This window comes from Sminthopsis crassicaudata, chromosome 4 (assembly GCF_048593235.1).
Source record: "Sminthopsis crassicaudata isolate SCR6 chromosome 4, ASM4859323v1, whole genome shotgun sequence".
In the NCBI taxonomy this organism is placed as follows: Eukaryota; Metazoa; Chordata; class Mammalia; order Dasyuromorphia; family Dasyuridae; genus Sminthopsis; species Sminthopsis crassicaudata.
The window spans coordinates 474,476,066-474,500,352 of record NC_133620.1 but is presented as its reverse complement, the minus strand read 5'-3'; positions in this window follow the sequence as shown (position 1 = coordinate 474,500,352).

The window sequence follows — 24,287 nt, the reverse complement described above, 5'->3', positions numbered from 1 at the left end:
CAGGTGAAACATTTTACATATGTACAAAGCGACTTACAAACAAGACCCTTGTTGTCTGTTGCTGTTTTGTTGACCTCTTTGTTTATGGCAGCACAGTAAATCAAGTTCTTTAGAGAAAAATCAACAGTGCCTCTTATATTCACTTCACAAATCAGACAATTCTATAAATGTTTTGATTTGTTTGATTTTTTGAGGAAAGGGTCTAAAATGTCCAATGAAAGGGCAGAGCCAAGAAGATGGAGAGTAGATACATCTCTATCTGAGCTCTTCTGAGCCTCTCTTAGATTAACACCAGATTAAGCCTCTGAACTTGTTTTGGAGTGACAGAACCCACAAATATTTCAAGAAGAAGATACTTTGGAAGAACTTCAGAAAAGGTCTATTTCAAGTGGTCAGGGGAAGAAGCTGCTGAGTGAAGACTGCAGCACAAGGAGCCTGGGGCAGGAAGCAGGGCTCCAGGATGTTGTGGTGTTGGTACTCCAGGGAATCTACTATGAGGCCCTTAGACTTCTTTGTCCTGGTTACAAACCAGTAGATCAACAGATTAGCTGTAAGACATCAAAAACTAATTAAAAGGCAAATAGAAAGCCTCTGAACCTCAGAACCCTAGAAAAACACTAGATCTGGCCATGCCTAACAAGCAGCAGAAATCATTCAGGAGCACCAGCCCCAGAGCAACCTCAAACAGCTGATGCCATATTGCTTTAAGAGCAGACCTCAACTTTAAAAAAGATGAGCCCAAAGTAAAAAAAAAAATAATTCTGACTATGGACAGCTTTTATGGAGAAAGAAAAGAACAGACTTCAAATCCTGAGATTCCTGAAGACCCGACACCATCAGATGAATCCCCAAATGGTGATATAAGTTGGTCTCCATTTCACAAGGCTGTCTTGGAAGAATTCAAAACAGATCTTAAAAGAGAGTTAGAAGAAAAAAGGGGAAAGGAAATGAGAAAATGGCAAGAGAAATTGGAAAAGGAAAAACAAATTATTTGAAGAAAACTGCTTAAAAATAGAAATGATGAATTGGAAAAAGCATATAACTCCTTACAAATAGATTTGAAAAAGAAGCCAATTCATTGAAAAACAGAATTTGTGAAATGGAAGAAAAAAAAAATGCAATAAACAAAACACCTCATTTAAAAATTCAATTGCCCAAATGCAAAAGAAGATAAAAAAGCTAATTGAAGAAATAATTCATTAAATTAGAATTGAACAAATGGAAGTGAATGACTCAATGAGAAAATAAAACCAAAAAAAAATCTATTGGTTATTGGCTAAGTTATCCTGGACAAGGTACCTCATGCTTCAGTGGTTCAGGCAATTCTAAGACTAAAGTATTCAGGACAACACTGATCTATTTTGATGGAAAGTTTCCTCATTAGACTCTTAAAGGCTGTATTGTGTTGACAATAGAAGAATAAACAGATTTGAGGAAGATGTGATATCCTAAAGACTTCAAATCCTGCCTCAGATGCTTACTAAATATGTGATCATGGGCAAGTCATTTAATTTCTTCATCTGTAAAATGATGATAATAACAACTATAATATCTCCCTTGCAGGATTTTAGGAAAGTTCAAATGAGATGATTATGTGAAGTACTTTGTAAACCTTGAAATAGTATATAAATGCCAGCTATTATTATTAATATCATTCATGGCAATAATATTATTAAAAAGGAATTTTAGTTCCCATTTCTTCCAAATTTTCCCTTCAACCACAGATGACCCAAAAGGCTCTAGCCTGGGCTCTTTTCTCTTCTCATTAATAACTTCATTTGGTGATCTTATCAGTTTTCAAGGATTAATTACAATTTCTGTTCTAGAGTTTTCCAAGTCTGCTTTCCTTCCCTGATTTCTCAAATGACCTCAAATCTCACCTGTCATCCTACATTTGCCTTTCAGATTTCTTAAACTGGATGTCCAGTATATCATAAACTTAACACATCCAAAATGGAATCTCAATCCTATCTTTACCCTCACCTTCCCTATTCTTAGGGAATATGCCTATCTTTTCAGCCTCTTAGGCTCATGATTTAGGAGCTTCTGGAACTCTTACCTCTCTTCCTTACCCCCATATCCAATATAGTGTCAAATTATATAAGTTTGATAAATACTTTCCTTTCCTCCTCTGACACTGTTTCCACTCTAAGGCAAATCCTTGTCATCTCATATTACAATAACTGCTGGGATGAAAGGAGGGTTGTTCTACTTGACTCAAGTCTCTCCTCACCCCAGTCCATCTTTCATTCAGCTTTTAAAGTGATTTTCTTAAAGTGCAGATTCATTCATATTATACTCTACACTGCAATACTCAATAAACTCATGTGGCTCCTTATTACCTCCAAAAACAAACATAAAATTCTCTGTTTTTGATTCAAAGACTTTCATAACCTATCCCTCCCATCTTTCCAGTCTTCTTCCACATTATTCCCTGATATATACTCTTGGATTCAGTGATACAGGAAACTCTGCTCCCAGAATCTTACTAGTGATGTGACTGTGGTCAAGGTACTTAACCTTCATTTGCCTCAGTTTCTTTATCTGCAAAATGGAGATAATAATAGAACTTCTCTACCAGGGCGATTGTAAACATCCAATGAGATAACTGTAAAGTCCTTGGGATAGTGATTGACATACAATGCTATATAAATGTCTACTTCATTTTGCATTCTCCCATTAAAATACTCAATTTAAGTTAATAACTTTGTAGAAATAAAAGAGATCCTATCCTCATGAAATTTATGATTAAGTGTAGGGCACATTCTGAAGGCCTTTATTGAATTCAACTGGCATTTGTTAGTTATAAAAGAGAGCAATTCCCATCTTTAAGGATTAGGCAAACATTTTTCCCCTTAATGCAAAATGGGCAGTCCAAACATCAAAGACCCAAAGTTGAAAGTGACCTTGGGGATCACACAATTCAACCTTCTTATTGGACAGATAGAGGGCGGGAGATTCAGACAGGGGGAGGGGCTTGCCCAAACTCTTTCTTCTGGTCTCATTCAGATGGGTATAAATGCAGCCATTGGCATTTTAACAACCAGAATTAACTCAATTTCTAGAACATGTCACCAGAGTCCCTGAAACAAGAATACTCTTTTCATCTTTCCAAATAAGACCAATTTTTGTTTTGTTTTGTGTGAACAGAACAATGAGAATAATAGATTCATATTTCCTATGTAAAAATGGATTTGTTGCAAGTGAAGGAGAGCAGAATCTAAGGTTTTCTATGGCCTGACAATGCTCTATCTCTCTTTAAAACTGTATTAGGTAGCATGGAGTGAGGAACTCTCAGTTCAAGAGGACACAAACTGACTTATAACTTGGAATTGTTGACAAGAATATGGTCAATGGACATGAAAATTAGCAAGAGCCTTTAGTCCAAAATGTAAACACCCTCTTCACAGAGCATCACTCTCCTGCCTCCTTGCTCCATCTCTGACAAGCAGTCCTGGACCATCCATAGTTTGCTTCTTAAGTGCTTTGATATCTTAAGATGTCAATAAAATAAAGCTCTAAACTTTAAGAACTAGTAACAAATTCTACCCTCTTCTTTGTAAAAAGATCAGAAAACTAAGTGTCCAAGAGAAAGCGAGTTTTCCCAGGAGATACCACTAATGACAGGATTAGAAATGAAAGCCACATTTCTTGCCTCATTTTGCAGGGTACTTTCCATTCACTGATGTGTCCATTCATCATTCAAGAAGCATCACATATGCACCTCCCACATACCATATATAATGAGTGCTCAGTGCAGAGGATCCAAGAACAAGATAATAGTCCCCATCCTGTGAGAGCTTACTTTCCATTGTATCATCTGCCTTGTGGGAGCTTTCTGGAGGAGGAAGCAAATATGAATGCCTTGAAATAAAATCAACAAAGGTTTTTTGGCTAAGACACTGCTAATAATAATAGTTGCCCTTTCTACAGCACACATCGTCCTGTACTTGATCTAGAATGTAGGCAATAGAAAGGTTCCTATATCCACTTGACTGTTGAGGAAACTGAACCTCTCATAATTCAAGTGACTTTCAAAAAGATAATCAGATAGCAAATAGTAACCCAAGATTTGAACTCAGGTCTCCTGACTCTAGGTCCATCTTTTGCCCTCTCTAGTAGGTTTATGGTCTTAGCCCAAGTAAGGTGGCCCTGAGAATTCCAAGGCAGATATATTCATCATTATACAACATTCTAACTACATACCATTGGTCAATTAGGAAAGATTTTATTCTTATAAAATCCGATAAATCTGAATCAGTTCCTCATATAGCTTGTAAATGAGATTTTTATAAAATAAACTTGCTGTAAAGTTTATTCTCAGTTAATTTTCCTTCTTGATCATGATTTTCTTTGTGAAAACTTTCTAGTTTTACATAATTGAAATTGTCTATTTTATCTTCTACAGAAGATTGTCTATTTTATCTTCTGTAGACCTTTCTGTCCTTTGTCATCTACCCATACATCTGCAAGGTAATTTATTCCTTGTTTAAATAGTCTCAAAGAAAACTATACAACTGGGTATACCTTTTAGCTTAGCAATACGATCACTACATCTGTATCCCAAAAAGATCATGTATAATGTCCGGGCTAGCTCTCTGGAGGGCCTCAAGATCAGTCAGAGTCAGGATCAATCAAAGTCCTAGGTCTTTAGGAGAAGTAAAGGAGGCAGGCAAGTTGCCACATGGCTTGCCTGGACTTTAGAGTCTAAAGCCAGACGTCCTCACTCCTTAGTGTGCTTCAGTAGAGAGGCTCTGATCCTTTCCCTCAGCCCTTCAACCTTTGCCTCTGATTACCTTATCACAACACATTCAGGAAGCGCCAATTGTGAGGAGAGCCATCACATCACCATATGTTTATAGAAGCATTATCACACCTTGAGTAGGTAATTAGCCATAAATGCTCTGCTGTCTTAGATTCAAATACATCTTTTCAGAGTTCTAGCCCTCTACAATCAAGGAAAAAGGAAATCGACCCATATGCACAAAATATTGATAGCAATTTTTTGCAGTAGCAAAGAATTAGAATCAATGGGATGTTCATCAGTTGGGGAATGGCTGAATAAGTTGTGGTATATGATTATGAAAGAATACCATAGAGCGCTAAGGAATGGGGTGGTATCAGGAAAAAATAAATACAAATGGGGAGAGCTATATGAACTGATGCAAAGTGAAGAGAGAAGTGAAAGATCATTGTGTATAGTAATAATAATGTTGTAATGATGTTCGGTTGTGATTCAAAACAACTCCAAAGGATTTGTGATGAAAAAATGTTCTCCACCTCCAGAAAGAAGTGATAACTTTAAGTGTAAATTGAAGCATAATTTTCTCACTTTGTTTTTCTTGCTTTTTTGGAAATATAGCTAATATGAAAATATGTTTTGCATGATTTCACATGTATAATTGATATCCCATTTCTTGCTTTTCCACTCTGTGTGGGAGGGAAAGGATTTGAAACTCAAAATTTTAAAAGCTATGAATATTTAAAATAAATAAATAATTAGTTACCATATTTAAAAATTCTTCGCTTCTTTCAAGTGTCAGAAGGTACCTCCTATGGAAAGCTTTTTTCTGAGGAATTTAATTGAAGGATTTTTTTAGGTTTTTACCATTTGGAGATTCTGGTTGTAGGTTTAAAAATAAATTATTAAATTTATATTTTTGAGGGGGAAGGAATGGCTTCTAATCTAAGCAGTCACACAAGTGTAGTCTGCTTCTCTCAATAAACTGCAATCATCAGGATGGAGACTTACTTGAATCTAAAATTGCTGCTGGATCTAAAGTCTGTTGATTACTCCCAAACTCTGATATATTTCATGGTGAGAAAAAAAAAAGAAACTCTTTATTACTAAATAATAATATGATCCCTTAGGGTCCTAACAATGATTGTTCACTTTTATATTCATCACATAGGCTGGTAATTCAACTGATACTATGGGGATATTTTATGTCCCTTTCATTTCCCCCACTTCCTCCCCAAAGCAATAACTTCTAACTTTTCTTGAGTCTAGTTACTGTCTTTTTCCTAGTGATGGATGAGAAGCTCTACTGCTTCATAACTAGAAGGCTTGGGGTAAATTCAATGAAATATTAACAAGGGAAACCCATTCAGAAGAACATATTCAGGGAATCGGACCCTGGTGTTCCTCTGGCTTGACAAAAGGAGCTGAAATGACAAGCCAGGCTTGAGGGGAAGCAGGGAGGTTTTCCGGAAGGAGAGGGTCAGCTCTGCAGCCATTAGCCTGTGTGCAAGCTTCCTCCCGTTCCATTCCTCTTTAACAAATGATGCCCTGAGAATCAAAGCCAAATGCTGTCTCACTTACCATGGATAAGGATCAGTTTGCTTCCCTTGATGGAGAGCAAGTAAGGGTTTCATCTCCTTCAGTGCCAAGAAATGCATTAAGAGGGAACTTTCCTGCTAATGAAGAGCATTGGGTGATTTTCCATCCTTCACAGTCAATCTTTTCCCATGACAACTAATTGGATGGGGTAATGGGTTTCAGTTCCCCTGACCCACTGCTATTCAGTTGAATTCTACAACACTTTTACATGGATTCAGTTCAGGTATGCATTGGTTTAAATTAGTAATTCTCAGAGGGATCATGGATCCTCAAACTCATTTTTTTAAATAATAATTTTAATTTGTCTCGATTTCTAATATGATACATATCAACATATATAAAACAAAACTCTTGGGGGATTTTTCAATTATTCATTAGTGTGTAAAATATTATGGAGGGCTCAAACTTTGAGAATAGCTGGTCCAGATGCCTCTGAGGTCCAACCAATTCTGAGATGCTGGGATTCCATGGCAACTAATATGGAATAATCAAGCCTGAATTGGTTACTATCTCTACAATTGTTGGACAGTGAGATTCCCACTTTTTCCCCTCAATCAGAGACTCAAGGACAGTCAGACAGAACAATATCTCAGATGAAGTTGGAGGTAAAAGAGATTGGGAAGTCAATATAAACTGCTAATGAGGCATGGACTTTCTTTCCCACTTGCTTTCTTCATAGCATGGAGGTGTTGAAATATCAGCTGCAAGAAAGTAGACAAAAGGAAAATCTGAATATGAAAAAAGTCGTATGATTCCTGGCTTCCAAAAAGCATATAGAGGGGAAGTAATGGATGCCCAAAGGGGCATGCTTCTTTATCAACTTCTTCAGTATAGTATACCACTTCTGTAATGTTCTTGAATTGTGAGGGTCTATCTGCTCAATTATAATCCTTCTCTGGGAGGAGATCTGTAAAATCTTTTCCTCTGTGCTCAGGTTTCTTGGGAGCTCTGAATCTCCTCCAACTCTTGTCCTTTCTCAAATCAGACTGGTCTCCTTTCAGCCTGCCTGGCATCAAGACTTTATCCCAGAGTCGATTCTCTCAGACCCAATGCTGCCCTTCTTTTATCCTCCTAGAGAACGGGCGTGGGATAACACAAGGGCTTCTGGGAAACATTACTTCAACCAATGAGCTTGCTCCTCCTAGAATTCCTAAGGTGTAAACTCCCTTTAAAGGCCCGAACCAAAGGTCTGAGCCAGAGAACTGTCAAGTCAACCTGAATTCTCACCTTGTCATTGTCCAGACAACCTGAGTTCTCACCTTGTCACTATCCAGACAACCTGAGTTCTCACCTGGTAATCCTAATACACTTCCACTAGTCCTCTGGCTTTGGGACATCCAGTGGGGAACCAATTTTAAGTTGTATAGCCACTTTATAACACAAGGTTTATGAAGTCTTTCAACCATGGGGATGCAATCCTGGTAGAAAGCTGGCCCTTTTGATATGAATTTGCCTGACTCATTCCATACTATTTCATGATAACCAGGAGAATTCTGAGCTTTCCAATTCCTCTTGCAGCCTTTTGAGAGTTTCAGACAGTGGCCAACTCAAGGCTGCTCTCCTATAAAGGGCCTGAGATCTAGAAGGACCAGATAAGACTAATGAGAAGGACCACATAAGACTAATGAGATATCATGAAGACCTGGGCTTGGATTCTGCCATTTACCATCTGTTTATCATCACTCAAATCCTTTAATCTTTGGGGGCCTTTTCATACCAATAAAACGAGAAATTTGGACTAGATGAAGCCCTTTCCAAATTCAAATTTCTGATCCTATAAAGTACATATTGGCCAACTTGATAGAGGGTTGAGAAGCAGAAAAAGCAAATCAAAGAGAAATTATAATGATATTTGGAAAATTAAGAGATTAGAATAGATGACCTCTGAGATCCCTTTCAGCTGTATGCCATAAGATACATTTCTAAATAATATCTACGAGTTCTTTGCCCACTCCTATCTTTCCCCTTCTGCCACTATTAAGATTTATCCCCAAATGCATCCATTTGTTTTGGAAAAGGAGGTAGGGGGAAACTGTTGAATTTGACGTCAGTAGAAATAGTTTTAGTCTCAATTCTAACACTTACTACTTGTAATACTTTAGGAAACTCAAATGAATCAGTTAGAATAGATCATTTCTGAAGCTCAAGGGGTAAGTCCTTGGAAAATCACGTCTGAGTATTTTTAGGGGATAGAGATAAATGGGGATAGAGTGAGGATGATCCATCCCCTGAAAAGATAAGAGTGCAAATTTAAACTTGAAAAAGATTTCAGAAATGATCTATTCTAAATGAGTCAATGGTAGGTTCCCCCTGATTCCATAGACCTTTTCTGCTGACCTCCAGGTCCTCTTTGGTGTCTCTGAGCTGAGAGGTCTGGCAGCCATCATTACTGCTGTTGATTCAGAGGACTGATTGGAGCTAGATTCGGGTACCGGACCTGAGCTAAAGCTGTGCTGGCACAGCCTGTACTGGGACTGTAAGCTGGACTCCCACCCTGGAGTCATAGACCTTTGTTGCTGACCCTCTAAGTTGCCTTCAGCTGGACAAGGTTCTATCCCATCTTTTGGGGGTGTTCTGATGCTCTAAAATTTAGAGTCATTATTTAAAGGAATTTGGAGCAGTTTTGGGGAGATCCTGGGCAAGTTCCTGCCTTTACGCTGCCATCTTGGTTCCTATTAATACATATTTGGAAAAGGTTTTGCTTTGTTAATTTTTTTTAAATTTAGGCATATGTATGTGCCTGTTCAGAATGATCAAACCTGTGTCATAGCTACTTCATAGAGTACACCAAGTACCTTAACAAACCATCTCCCTCCCCCTTTTTTGGGGGGAGGTCCTAGATCTGAATTGTCCTTGACATCATTCTCTGGAGAACCAAGCTGGAGAATTTAATGAAACAATGAGGGTGAGAAAGGGAAACCTAATCTCTCTAAAGAGAGGCAGGTTCTTCCAGGACTGACCCCAGTCCAAACTCCTTGCCTGGCTCCAGAGTGAGGAGGGTCACAGTACCAAGCGGTACCTCAATATTATATTGTGATCCCCCATTTTGTCCATCCACTCCCCAACACATCCCCAGGCTTTACTCCTAAATTGCATTTCTCTTAATCTGGATTTGCACGGCTTAAATCAAGGAGATATTAGACAAAGGGGTGAGCCCAGCATCAGGGCAATTGGTTTCACAAAATCCCCAAAGGAAGTATTCACATGTAGCTAATTGTGGATCTGCTGTATCACCCGCCTTAAGCTAAGCTGTCTGCCCTTGTCTCTCTCGGCAAAACCACCTGATCTATAAGAAATATCAGGCTAGAGGCCCCTGGCTCATTTCAGCTTACTGGCAGGAGACGGACCCAAAAGAAGGGCAGCTTTGCAAGCTCTTTTTCTCCCAGGGCAAAGCTGAGAAGGACCCAATTACTGGAAACACAATATTTCTTAAACCGATCTGGATCTGGGCACTCATTTTCCCTGCTTCCCCTGTGGCTTGAGTGGGCAGGATTTTCTAGTTTGGGGGGATAAGCTAACTACATTTACATCTGATGGGCACCAAAAAGTTTTCCTGTTTGACAGATCTTAAGCTTTTTCTCTCTTTCCTGATATATATAAAGAAAGAAAAAAAAACGGTTGGACTTTAAAGGTTTATTTTTACCTACTTTCATATTTATTGCTTCTCCAGCTTTCCTGAAGAGCAGATTTTATCTGGGTTTCAAAAAAGACTAGAGAAGGATGTCATCTGTCTCCATCCTCCATCAGTAGTGGAAATGGAAGTAACTTTAATCCCCATGCTAGGTATCTCTGTTTTGGGGTTCCTTGCTATGTGGGGGTTTGTAAATCATGGAGTGAGTGTATTTTAGAGAGATTAAGAATAGCACTGAGGATGGCAGCTATGGCTGTGATGACAATTATAACAATGTCCTTATATTAAAAGAGTTGTGTTTAGGGGTAGGGGTGATTCCGCCGAATGTGGCCCCTCGCCCGGGATGTCTCCTATCCCCCTCACCACCCAGTATGTTGTGTGGCTGAAGGAATGATAAAAACTGAACTTGCAGACATAAAGATCTGGATCCAAATCCTGCCCTCAAGCCTTGTCATCTGTGTGATCCACTTCCCTTCTCTTAATCTGCAAGATGAGGGATTGGACTCAGTGATGGCTAAGGGTCCTTCTGTCTTCTCATTTAAAAGAGCTGGGCATGGGAGCTGAAGATCAGAATATGGTGCCTATTTTGATCACTCACTGGTAACTATGAACACATTTAACTACTGTCTGCCTCAGTTTCCTCATTAGTAACATGAAGCAATGAGACCTGCTTTATGTGCATCATAGAAAGGCTGTGAAGATCAGATGTGGTAAATGAGTCAAATGCTTTCTAATAATAAAGCACAGTTATGACCACATCAGACTCCTAGTCAAGACCTGCAGGCTGCTGCTCACCTTTCTAGGCCAAGGTAAAATCCCTGGTGGTCAGAGCCCGTCTCAATCTGGTCCCAGCATGAATGACCAGCCATGCTGACTTCTACATCTCCCATGACTCCCTTGCCTCTCTCCTTTCCTTCCTCTAATCTCCTAGTCATTTCTAATATATGATATTTCATCTCTCCCCTCTGAGCCTTTGCAAAAGTGGTGCCATTTCCCTCCTCGTCACTGCCTCTTACCCCCTGGCCTTATCTGAGGTCCTGATACAGCACCTATCAGACATAAGCACTTATTCCCTTCTCTGGACGCTATTCTTTTCTCCTATTAGATAGAATCCCTGCTCTAAAACTGCAAGGGGGTCAGAGGCTTCTCTTTTGACAGAAGATGATCGTAAGAAAAGCTAAATACTTATCCAGGGTCACACAAAGAGTATGAGTGGGATCTGAACCAAGTTCTCTGATTTTGGAGCAACAGCAGCCTCTGCCCTCTTCTAGTCCTTCAGAACAGGAATTTTGTTTTTTTTTTTTTTCCCTCTTTATTCCAAGCACCCATCATAGATAGACAGCTCTTTGCTAATTGCTTGATATGGGACACGGCCTTTTTGACTTGATTTGGTCTCCATTCCCAAATATACCGACTGTAATGTTCTCTTTCTCTAAAATTACATCTACATTAGATAATTATTGTCTCTATTTATTCCAGTGACTTAGCACCTTGTAAGAATCCAACAACAGACAGCTTCTCTGGTGGGCAGGCAGGAAGACCAGGAAAAAAGTCCTCCTTGTGTCCCCTTTGGCCGTACTGTGTCAGAAGGGAATGCTGTTAAAGAGACCCTGGGAAATGACTTAAGGCACCTGCACAGGGCCGTGCAGTAAGCTCAGCCAAGGTTAGAATCCAGGTCCTCTGACTCTAGCTACATCCTTGAGACAGGACTGGGGTGAACCCTTTTCTAAAAAAAAAAAAAAAAAGGATTCTTTTTCCCCTAAAATGCAGCCAAATTTTCCCCAGGACCAGCCCAGCCCCACCTCTCTTGAATCAGCTTCCTGATCACCTAAAAGCACAAAAAGTCCCACCCATGTATAAGTGGGCCCCTCAAACTTGGCAGAAAGATGAAGCCCTGTGAGTCATGACCACGCCCGGGGACCCAGTGAGAGGGGATGTGCCTCCAGATACCCAGGGCCTTGGCACTAGCTAATGCCGGGCCCGAAATGAAAGGTTCCTTTCATAAACTGTTCGATGACTTATCAGGGCCTACTTCATTCCCAAACTGAAAATGAATGGGTGCTGATTTGGGGCCTGATCTAACAATCCTGCCCCCCTGAGTGCTGAATTCATCCCTAACCTCATTGAAAGGGCTGGCAAAGCTCTCTTTACTTTTGGTAAGAAATTCAAAGGAACTGTATCATTGTATTCTAGTGTGAGCCCTGGTGTTGAGTTAGAACCCAGACCGCACTGCCCATTCCATCCATCCACTCGCCTGCCACCTGCTCTTTTGCCTCTTCTTCTCATCTCGAAACATCTCTGGACTAGGCTCTCAGGGGGGAAAATGTTTCTAGGTCCTGGGGAAATTAACCCCATCAGTTTTTGAAATTCTGATCTAGACAAATTGTCCTGATTGGTGAGTGAAACCTCAATCATTCCATGCTTCCAGACTAGGCTATGCTCCATGGCCCCTCCAGTTATACACTTTGGATACCATATTGCATCTATAGTAACCCGGAGTACATGCCTTCCCTTCTCCCTCATCCCATTTTCTTCCCTTTCTTTGGACCTAGTAAATACAACAACACTGGAATTCTAGACTTGTTCCTGAAAAGGGTACATCAGTTACCTTCCTAATGAATCAATTCATTTTCCCCAGGAAAAGCCTCATTTCCAAGATTTATAGGGAAGTGATTCAAATAACAACCATTTCCCAATTGAAAAATGTCCTAAGGATATGAACAGACAGTCCTTAAGGGAAGAAACCCGGTTAGATAAGGGGAGGGGGAGAGAAATGCTCCAGATCAGTACTAATGAAAGAAATGCAAATTAAAGTATTTCTGAGTTTCCTTCTATGTATCTTCAGATTGATGGGGAAAAAAAGAAGGAAGACAATAATAAATACTGGAGGGGTCATAGAAAAAATGTACATTGCTATAGTATAAAAGAAACAATGTATAGCTACAATCTTTCTGGAAAACCATTTGGAATTTTAAACAATGTCTATCTATCCATCCATCTACAATAGTAATTGCTCCTTGATTCAGGCCATCCCTAGATCTATAACCAGAGAGAGCCGAGAAATATGAAACGGTTCTCTATATACATACATATTTCTGGCAGTTCTTTGTGTGATGGTTTAAAAAAATAAAGTGGAAACTAAAGGGATGTTCATCCATTGAGGAACAGCTTAATAATTTGTGGTGTGTGAATGTGATAGAATTCTCTTGTACTGGAAAAAGAAATGAGAAAACAGATGATTTCTAAGAGGCATGGCAAAATTTACATGAACTGATATTGAATAAATTAAGCAAATTCCAGAGAACAATTCATGCGAGTATATCAATATTATAAAAATTATTTTGAAGACTACAGAATGCTGAGACATGAAATGAACAGAAATGAGAACAATTAATACAAAAACAAAAAATGAAATGAACAGAAATAAGAACAATTAATACAAAAACAAAAAATGAAATGAACAGAAATGAGAACAATTAATACAAAAAACACAAAAAATGAAATGAACAGAAATGAGAACAATTAATACAAAAACACAAAAAATGAAATGAACAGAAATAAGAACAATTAATACAAAAACAAAAAATGAAATGAACAGAAATGAGAACAATTAATACAAAAACATAAAAAATGAAATGAACAGAAATGAGAACAACATAAAAACACTGAAAAAATACAACTTTCAAAGCTGTAAGCTATCAATATTATAATAATCATTCATGATTTCAGTAGACAGATGATAAAATATATTATCTACCCTTTGTGACAAACATAACAGATTAAGAGGATATATATAAAATACCGTATTGCAGACATGCATATTTACATGTTGATATATGTACATAGATACACATATAGCCAGGAGGGAATCAATTTTGTTGAATATGCAAATTTATTATGAGTATTTTGTATCTTTTCTTTCAGTGGCAGTGAGAGAAAATAGATTTCTATTAATCTAAAAAATTTACAAAATAGAGAAGTCGAGGGGGGGGTCAAAGAAGTAGAGCGTGGCACGTACTTTCAGACGAAGCAGCTGCTAGTAGATTTAGTAGAATTGCCTTGGTTACAAGAGAGCTCTCCCAGAGTAGTGTTCATCTGGATATGCTTGTAATATAAACAGAAAACAAGGTCACAAAACTTAATTAATTCATCATCCCCAAGACTATTCAGACATTTCCTCAAATGGCTGCCATCCCAACGTGTTGTTTTTCCTATTAGAATAGAACGTCCATGATATTCTTTCAGATGTGTAGCACCAACATTTATCCCAGTGCCTGGCACTTAATAAATATTTATTGATTGAGTTATCAATAATTATTCTTTCATTCACTCAGTGCCTAGTCTACTGTCCTAGTATTTATTGATTTAATTGAACTAGAAGGGGGATGCATTTTTCAATGTAACTCAACATATTTTTAAAGTAGGTTCATTCAATGTCTACTTCTTGGATATCTTTAGAAAATGAGGTGTTATGCTAATTAATATTGGGAAATTCTGAACCTATTCAAAAAATCTTGCCCAATCTTGACAAGTCTTGAATTTGAAAGTTCTGAGAAAGAAGGAATCCCCTGATGGCTCAGGTTCTGAATTCAAGGGTATGACTTATTGTTCTTTTTTCTTGAGTGTACCAAAATGACATCACTATCTTGGAGTTAAGGTATAGTATGTCCAATCAATATGAGCTCAGAATACTCTACCACAGGTTGGTCACAAATAGTTCATAAGGACATTTGGAATGAAGATGTCTTCAAATTTGCACATCTCATATTTCTTTTAAGTGATTCTGCTTAACTCAGAGCATGGCGCCATTTTGATGCAGGCTCACCATGCTAGGTAGTCCCTTGCCAGTGTCTTCATTATCACTTAATCAATTCCAAAGATCTGCAGAGAGACCCTGAGAGAGTCCTTGAATCATTTCTTCTGACTTTTGTGTAAGCACTTGTCCTGTGTCAGTTCTCTAGAATATCTTTTATCCAAGCATTCTTGAGCATTCTACCAATGTGGCTCATCAGAGTTGGGTTTTCTATGGTAGTTTGAATGTTCAGCAGTTCAGCTCAAGAAATGACCTTACTGTCTACTACCTTATCCTGCCAGGTGGTCTTCAGGCTCTTCCTAAGACACTACAAATGGAATATGCAAATTCATTGTATTTGTTATGAATATTCTGAAATTTAGTTTCCTGGCACGGTTCCGGTAGACTGTCCAGGTTTCACAGATGTACAACAATGGATCAGCACAACAGCTCTATAGATCTGAGTTTGGGGATCATTCTAATACCTCTTCTCTCCCTCATTTTCCTCTGCAGCCTCCCAAACACTAAACTAGGTCTGGCAATATGTGTGTCAACCTCATCATGTACATGTATATCAACAAAAAGTACACTGCCAGGGTAAGTAAACTTTTCCACAGTATTTAAAATCTCTCCATTTGTTATAACCAATGGTTTCACAAATGGATGGCATGGTCCTGGCTGGTAGAGAATCTGTGTTTTCTTGGTGTTAATTGTTGGGCCAAAGTTAGCACAAGCAGCAGAGAATTAATCCATAGTTTGTTGCATGCTAACTTTAGAGGCAGCATTGAGTGAATTAAAAAAAAATTCACCGACTCTCCTTCCACTTTAGTCTTGCCTTTTCAAGTTAAATAATTTGCTATCAGTGTGTGAGCTACTCTTTATGCCATTTTCATCCTCATTGAAAGTGTCTGATAACATTGCTAAAAATATCACACTAAAAAGCATGGGAGCAAGTGCACAGTCTTCCTTCACTCCATTAGTGACTGGAAAAGTGTAAGAGCACCATCCATTATCCAGAAAACTGCCATGTGATATAGAATATTCCCAGATAAGGGAGAATATAGAATACCAATGATAGATAGATAACATGTATATGATTTTTATCATAAATATATATGCTCCCAAATCATTAAAATATAAACATATATATATAATATGTATTTTATATAAATTTATATAAACTTATTTACATAAATAAAATATATTATTTTATCTTATAGGACCCTACTTTCACTTTTGATTTTTCACCATTTATGATATACTATATTTATTATTATAATACAGGCAATCCAATCTGTGATAATATATATATGTGTGTATATATATATATATATATACATATACATATATATGTATATATATATACACACACACACACACACATATATATATATATATATATATATATATTATTGCACAAAACAAAAATGACCAAACAAAAGCAGGAAAAGCAGAACAAAAAAAAAATTAATGATCTCTCTTCATTTTCTTAGATAGACACCTCCTCTTGCCTTCCCTACTTTTCCCTAGGTGCTAAAAGTATTACAAAAATGAATTTTACATCCGTGATCTCTTCAGAGGTCAGCAGCCATATCAACTTTTAAAAAGAACACATTAATAGAAAGAGCTTGTCTTACTTTTCCCTCCCTAATTGACATGGATCACAAAATGTGTTTGTTCCAAGTGTCCTGGACTCCATCTGTGCTCCAGGCCTGTCTCATCTTTACTCCTATGAAACTTGTAGTTAATGACACTTGTCATTTGTGTAACTACCATGCATGTGTCCTCAGGTTTGGTTGCCTTCCATCTCCTCTCCCACATCAGAGTTGGAGGCTCTGGGAATGGCAGCTCCACAAGTCAAGCTCTGTTGATACAATGGCCTCTGGTCTTTGTGGTTTATATGGCCCATAAGCATGTGGTTCAGTGTTCCATGCCCTCGATCATTTGTCTTTGCTTTCATAACAGAATGACTGTTCAAGAACAAAGGAAGAGGAAACAGGGCTTTGAGAAACATAGATATGCCCAGGTCTATTTCCTTCAATCAAAATATTCTGGGGAATGTTTGGTTCCCATAATTGACTTTGTCAGGGGAAGTCATGAAATGGGTTTTGGTGAACCAGGATGGAAGCCAAGGATTCTACGAACAGTGAAAAGAAATGGTCAAACCCAAAATCAGCTTAGTCCAAGGGACTGAACAAGGCACCAGAAGAGCAGTCAACAGATATGACTGAATCTTAGCCTGGGATGCTCTACAGCTTCTGTTAGTTGTTATTGATTATTGTTGTATTTATTGAATATGTATTTTGTAGCCTTCAGGTAGGTACTAAAGGAGCTCTCAGTCTCTCTTTCAGAGTAAAGACTGACTAGCTAACTCAACAACTTGTTGAGTCATATCCCATTCTTCATGACCCCATATTGGGGAAACTGAGGCAAGCAGGACTGTGACTTGCTTAGAGTCATACAGCTATTATGTGTCTGAAAATGGGTTTGAACTAAGAAAGATGAATCTTCCTGACTCCAGATCCTGTATTCTTTCCACTACGACATCCCATTCAACACAGCAAGGGGTAGTAAAGATCAGCAGAGGGTCCTAAAGAGTATAGTGGCCAGCAGAGAGTAGTCAAAAGTAGCATGGCAAATACATGATCCCTAGCTATGTTCAGGAAAGACCAGATATCATCATCTGAAGAGTCTCTGCCTTGCCCAGCAGAGAACAGCACTTAGCAAATATAATAATAATAATAACAATTAGAATTAGAACTACTATAGCAATTAAAATCTGCAAAGTCTTATCTTTTAAATCGTACCTCATTATATCCTCGCAACATTCCCAAAAATAGGGGCTATTATTATTCCTGTTTTACAGATGAGGAAACTGAGGTTCACAGAGATAACTAGTAATTTCTGAGGCAGGATTAGAACTCAGATCTTTTTGACTTCATGGCAATACTCTAGTCATTGAATCTTTTAGATGTTTCAAATGAAAAAAAATCCCCAAAGATGACATAATGCCTAGTGGAGACATATTTGATGAAGATCAGCAGAGCATATTAGTGCTACCATATCAGTAGTCTGAGTTACTCTGGACAGGCAGATACCCCAAGTATATATGTCTTTAGCTGTGTGCCTTCTATAGATTGATAGATAGATAGAAATATGAACAGATAGAAATATAGATAGGTAGATGATAACTAAAGATACAGATAGGTAGATAAGTAGATAGAAGATGATAGATGATAGAAGTATAAATACATGATAGCTAGAGGTATAGATAAATAGAGATATAGGTAGAGAGATGATAGATAAAGGTATAGATAGGTAGAAATATAAATAGATAATAGAAAGCTAGCTAAGTATAGATAGTATAGGTAGATATATCTATAGAAGTATAGATAGAGAGCAGATAAGAGGTATAGCTAGCTGAAAGTATGCATAGATAGATGAAAATAAAATTATAGATAGATGATAGACAGCTAGAGGTAGAGATAGATAAATAGAGATATAGAAAGATGATAAATAAAAGTATAGATAGGTAGAAGTAGAGATAGATAGATGACAGATAGATAATAGAAAGCTCTTTGACAGAAATATAGATCGATAACACAACTAGAGGTATAGCTAGCTAGCTGAAAGTATAGATAGATAATAAATAGAGAGTAGATAGATAGATGAAAATAAAAATATAGATAGATGATAGAAGTATAAACAGATAATAGCTAGAGGTACAGATAAATAGATATAGATAGAGAGATCATAGATAAAGATAGAGACAGGCAGAAGTATACATAAATAGATAAATAGAGATATGAATAGTTGGCAGATAGCTAGAGACATAGCTATCTAGCTAGATATGCTGTTCGCACGTATCAGAGTCATATACGCCCTTTCACACAGACTCTCTGACTTTATCTTCTCCTTTAACAAGTAATCCCCTCATCTATCCCATAGTCCCATGTCTTATCTATATGTGTTTCTCTCATGTATTTCCCATGTATCTCCTGGATACTTTTCCCCCGGTCATGCATGCTCCATGTGTACTTCCGTGATGTCTCTGATGAAGAGGTAACCTGTGAGACAATGTTTTCTACATCTATATGAAAAAAACCCTCCCATAATTCTAATACTTGTCATTATTCTGTTTACATGTTTACTTTTTGCTTTGAATTACTGTGTCCTCCAGTTAGCGAGTCATAATAAACCAATGATGAGGACACAAACCCCTGAACGCCTCAAAGCCCAGTCTCTTGAAAACCTTTGTGTGATGGGGGCCTGGGCAGAGCCATGGAGCTGCGGTTATTATCACGACGATTGTTTTATCCAGCATGAGGCTTCCATAACTCGGTAGCTGAGACGAAGCCGGGAGCCAGGCAGAATTGCCCTGGTTGCTACTCTCTATTGTTAGATAAAAATAGATGATCTTGTTCAGCGAGATTAGCCTCTGCACCCTTTCTGTCAAATTCCCCAAAGCAATTATTCCCTTGGTTTTCATTAACGCCAGTGTGAATAATGGAAGAAACTTCACTTTGGGGAAATGATGAAAAAGTATCTATCAGCAACATTGGACACCTTGATCAAAGAGAAAATGCATGCTATCAGCTTTGCCACACTGAGACCTTTTCAAATAAAGGCTTTGTCTTGTTTTGGGCGGAAAGCTATTAATAATAGCAATATGTTCAGTAGTTTGAAGGACTCAGGGCCACTGGGAAATAACCACTTGATCGCTTAACTCAAGGGACTAGGCTCCAGAGTTAGTCCAAAAGACAGAAGAAAAGGGGACATCAAACCTTGCCTCTTAGCAGGCACGATTCAATGGGCGGACTCTATGGCCAAAAGTGATTTGAGACTTAAATTAAGACTCTCAAGCTGAATCATTTAAAAATGTTTCAGTAGAATAGACAATCAATGTTAATTTAGTTGAAAAAAAATAATGACAAATCATTATTTTTATCATCATCTTTATGGAATCAGCTTCTTTAGGAAAATGATTTAAAAACACTGAGAAGAGAACATAAATTTAAAATGGTGTCAAGACCTGGCAGAATTCTATGCATTTGCAATACATTAGAATCTTGATATTTTTATTCAGAATCATTTCCGGGTCCTGACTAATGCTGATCAATGGCCAGCCTATTAGCAGACACTGAACTTTCTCTTCTCATTCTCTTAATTTGCTTAATGGATAAATGGTATCCTTACTGAGGTCCATTAGCATGTCAAAGCAGATTTTTTTTTTCCAGTGGGACAATCTGACAACAAATTAGCATTTGCTTATCATGGAGGGGAGGCTAATTATTTATAGAGTTTATGTTTTCTAATGAACTCTAATTCCATCTCTTTCATTCTACACTACCAAATATTGAAATCTAGAAGGGACTTTGGTGGTCAATTAGTGCAAGCCTTTCATAGCATATTCAATGTTCTTTCTAAGACACCAGATCGCACCCCAATGAACTCTGCCAAGTTGGGGGAATAGGAAGAATGAAGGATGGTCAGCATGAGCCCCTTTTCTCCAAAGGGAGGGTCTGAGAAGAATTTCCCAGTGGCAGGAAGGAAATTTAGCTTTTTTCCAGGCTCTGGTGCATGGTGTCCTCTCCTCCCAGAGGATTAACCTGTTCTTAGTTATTCCTGTCCTTCTAGCCAAATGACTTTATATTAACTTTGCACATATTTAATGTTGAGTCTTGTATTTATATTGTTTCATCTCATAATATGTGAGCTTCTGGAGGCCAGGTAGTTTTTTTCCTTTATCCTCAGGACAGTATCTAGCCCATAGGAAACATTTATTCAATGAATATTTTGTAATCCTAGAGAATGGTTCTGGGCACTGAAACATTAATAACTTGCTCAGAATTCCCTAGTTTATATCAAAAGAAGGACTTGGATGCATCTTCCTGACTGCAAATTCACTGCAACATGCAACTTCTCTCAATCTACTAGTTTCACAAACTTTTATTGCACTCCCCAGTTTGTAAGACTGTGTGAAGCCCCTAAAGTTAATTTGATTGCCCCCCCAAAATAAAGTAGCTAATGAAGAATTAGCAGATAGAGCTCAGCAGTTTGAAGAAGGAATTAAGTAATTAAGCCTAATGAGGTCATTTTCTGCTTGTAGATCACCTTCTGCAGGTCTTGCTAGGAATGCACTAACTGTCAAACTAAGACACCGCAGCCAGTGTCATTGATCATGGATGCCCTCCTGGTACAGGAAATATATGTGATGAACAGCCAGTTTGCCAAAGGGATTTGACAAAGATCTACATAACAGAACACCAAAGACCTTATGTCAGGGAGATACAGAGGATCTTCAGAGAATGCCCTCTGTGTGTGTTTCTGATAGTTCCACACAATAACTATGTAGGTCAAAAATTCAAGTCCATCAGAAAATGAACATTAAGTAGAAAGAGAGGAGCCTTTGTTCCTGGCCATCAGTGATCTGGAAATCAAAAGTGTGCTTCCCTGCAGTATGAGTACAAGGTTGTGCCCTCCACTAGCAGGATGTCTTTTGGATGGGCTCCATGTAAGCATAGATTTGGAGAGCAAGGACCTCAGAAGTCATCAAGATCAACCCTAGTTTCTAGACAAGGAAATAGATTCTAAGAAGCATGGATCCCCTAATGAGACTGGAATTCAGATCTTCCTTGCTCCAAATTCAACACTTTTACACTCTACTATAATCAGTCAATAAGGCATCTGTGCCAGACACTATTCTAGGTAGTGTAGGTATAAATATAAAGAATAAAACAATGCCTATCATTAAGGAACTGCCAACTTTATAAATTTGGGATGGGAAAGCTAACATCAAGGAGGTGTTCTTAAAAGACCTGTCTATTAAGGTAATACATTAGAATTTCAGAGGGAGAAGGAATTCTTAGATAGGGAACTAAATATAGGGAACTAAATATATGAAAGGGCTTTCATTGAGGGGGATTTCTGTAAAGGGCTAGAACGGAGCAAATGCCCTTGGATAATGGAGCATGTGAGACTAATTGCCAATTGGACAATTCTCTATTAACATGTTTGAAGGATGACCCTCCCCAACTATTCGGTTCGGGATGGATCGATGGGTGTGGACAAAGAAGGGGAAGTGACATGAGTGGGTGGAGTAGTAGGAGGAAATTGAAGCATTCTCCTGGCGGTGGAGAGAGAGGAAGGAGGTTTGGAGATTGCTAGATCTAATCCCCTGACTGTGACCACAAAAGACCTAGAATAAAGACTTTTGCTTATCCTGACTCTGGCTGATTCTAAGAGATCCAGGGTCCCAACCATAAAACATCAGGGATCTTAGGGTAACAAGTTTACTAGAAGACCTATGCTCCTTTAGACTCAAGTGTGAGATATTTGCTCCAAAGTCAAGGCTTTATCCTTTTTTATTAGGCTAATTCTAAGAATAAGTTCAATCTTCTTGGGATTTGGGGGGGTGATCCAGCCATAGAGTGTCAAGAAACTATTTCTACCTATAACCTCTATGCCCTTATATTTAGAAGTCTTTTATTGAACATCTGAAAGTTATTAACTCCTGCCCCTATTCCCGTCAGTTCCATGCTTATTTACTATGGCACCTTTGTCTCTGACAAGCTGTTACAATAACAGGTACATTTCTAGTCCTTTTTCCTCTCACATTCCTATGTGTGAGAATAAGTGGCTTTTGAGACTACCATCTACTTTCATCCCTATATCTCTAGTCAAAGCCCTCCCAATTCACATGACCTTCTGCCTCCTGGATTTCTCACTGGATTGTAGACAAACTCTCAATCAGTCATTCCCATTTTAGGCGACACTGTGGTGCTTCTGATACTAAGGAAGACCTTGTTCTCTTTGGAAGATGCTACATCCCTAGCCACCTACTTAAAACTCAGGAGGCGCGTACCTTGGCTTATGTGTTCTGATGGAGGAATCCAAAAAGAATTATAGGAAGAGGACTTTTCCCCAAGGCTGCTTCCCTTCTGTATTGTCAATGTGCAGTTCTTTTAGTCATGTCCAACTTTCCATGACTCCATTTGAGTTCCTTAGCAAAGATACTGTAGTGGATACAATTTCCTTCTGCAGCTTATTTTACAAATTAGGAAATACCTGACGGTGTTAGGTGAATTGCCCAGGGTCACCAAGCTAGTAAATATCTGAGGCTGGATTTGAATTCAAGTCCTCCTGATTCCAGATTCTATTCACAGAGACATCTAGCTGTTCTGTATTGTCAATAGTGGATGGATATTAATTAACTACTATGTCTAGGCACAGTGTTGGGGATACAAATAAAGAGGAAGATGGTACCTTTGATCTTGGATCTTACAATCTAATAGGGGAAGAAAATAAAAATAAAAGCAAGATGAAAAGGGGGCTGTTACCAGAGAGAATCCATCAGGGGAGTTGAAACCAAGAAGAGAAGCTGAGGGGAAATGAAAAGATGACTCAAAAATCTTCAGCCCTTTATAAAGGGAGAAAATTTTGGTTTATTTTTTGCTTCACCCTCCAATTAGAGCAGAGAGGCAACTGAGGGCACTGAGCAGGTGTTGGGTATTTATGGCTGAAGCAATCTCTATGATGATGAGATTTCTTTCTGATGATGAGCTTATCATAAGGGAAACATGATGATTGAAAATCAAGTTGGTGGGAGCTGGTGGGAAAGGAAGAGGATCTTCTTCCCTTTGCCTCATTTTTGAGCAGCTTCTCCTCCTGCCCCACTCACTCCACTGTTTTCCATCACCTGGTCCAGAATCTCATCACAGCCGTACACTAGGCTACTATTCAATTGACCTTTTTCTTTTTTTTCCTTTTCTTTTTCTTCTTTTTTTTCCCTGAGGCAATTGGGGTTAAGTGACTTGTCCATGGTCACACAGCTAGGAGATGTTAAGTATCTGAGGCCAGATTTGAACTCAGGTCCTCCTGACTTCAAGGCTGGTGCTCTATCCACTGCACCACCTAGATGCCCCTCAGTTGACCTTTTTCAAGGAATTCAGCACATCACTCACCAATCATCCTTTCAAACCCAATCTTCACCATAATATTCAAAGACTTCATTATCTATCAAAGAGCGTGGCCTCTCAGTCTATCAACATTCCTAACTACCAAAATCTACACCTTTATTGCCCTTCACTAATTCATAAAGATGATCCTGTCAGATAACACTATTCTCTCACACTATGCTACTTCCATGGTCTTGACTGAAATCCTTCTTTCTTCACCATAAGCTTTCATTGTCCCATCTCTTCCTCTGACTCATTCTTCCTAAACCCATTCTTTTCTTCTTAATTTTCTTAATTCCTCTTTTTGTTCTCAAGTTCATGACCCAATCTATTGCCAAGTCTAGTCAATTGTTCTCCACAATATGTCTTTATAGCTGTCCCTTTCTTTTATTCTCATGATCATTCCCTTAGTTCAAGCCCCCATCATTCCTTTATTGGATAAGTGCAATAGCCTCCTAAATTGGCTCCTACTTCTGATCTCTCCAATCCACTTTCCATCAACCTGCCAAATAATTATTCTAAAAGAAAAGTTCTGACCACCTTACTTCTTGCTCAAGAAACTCTTAT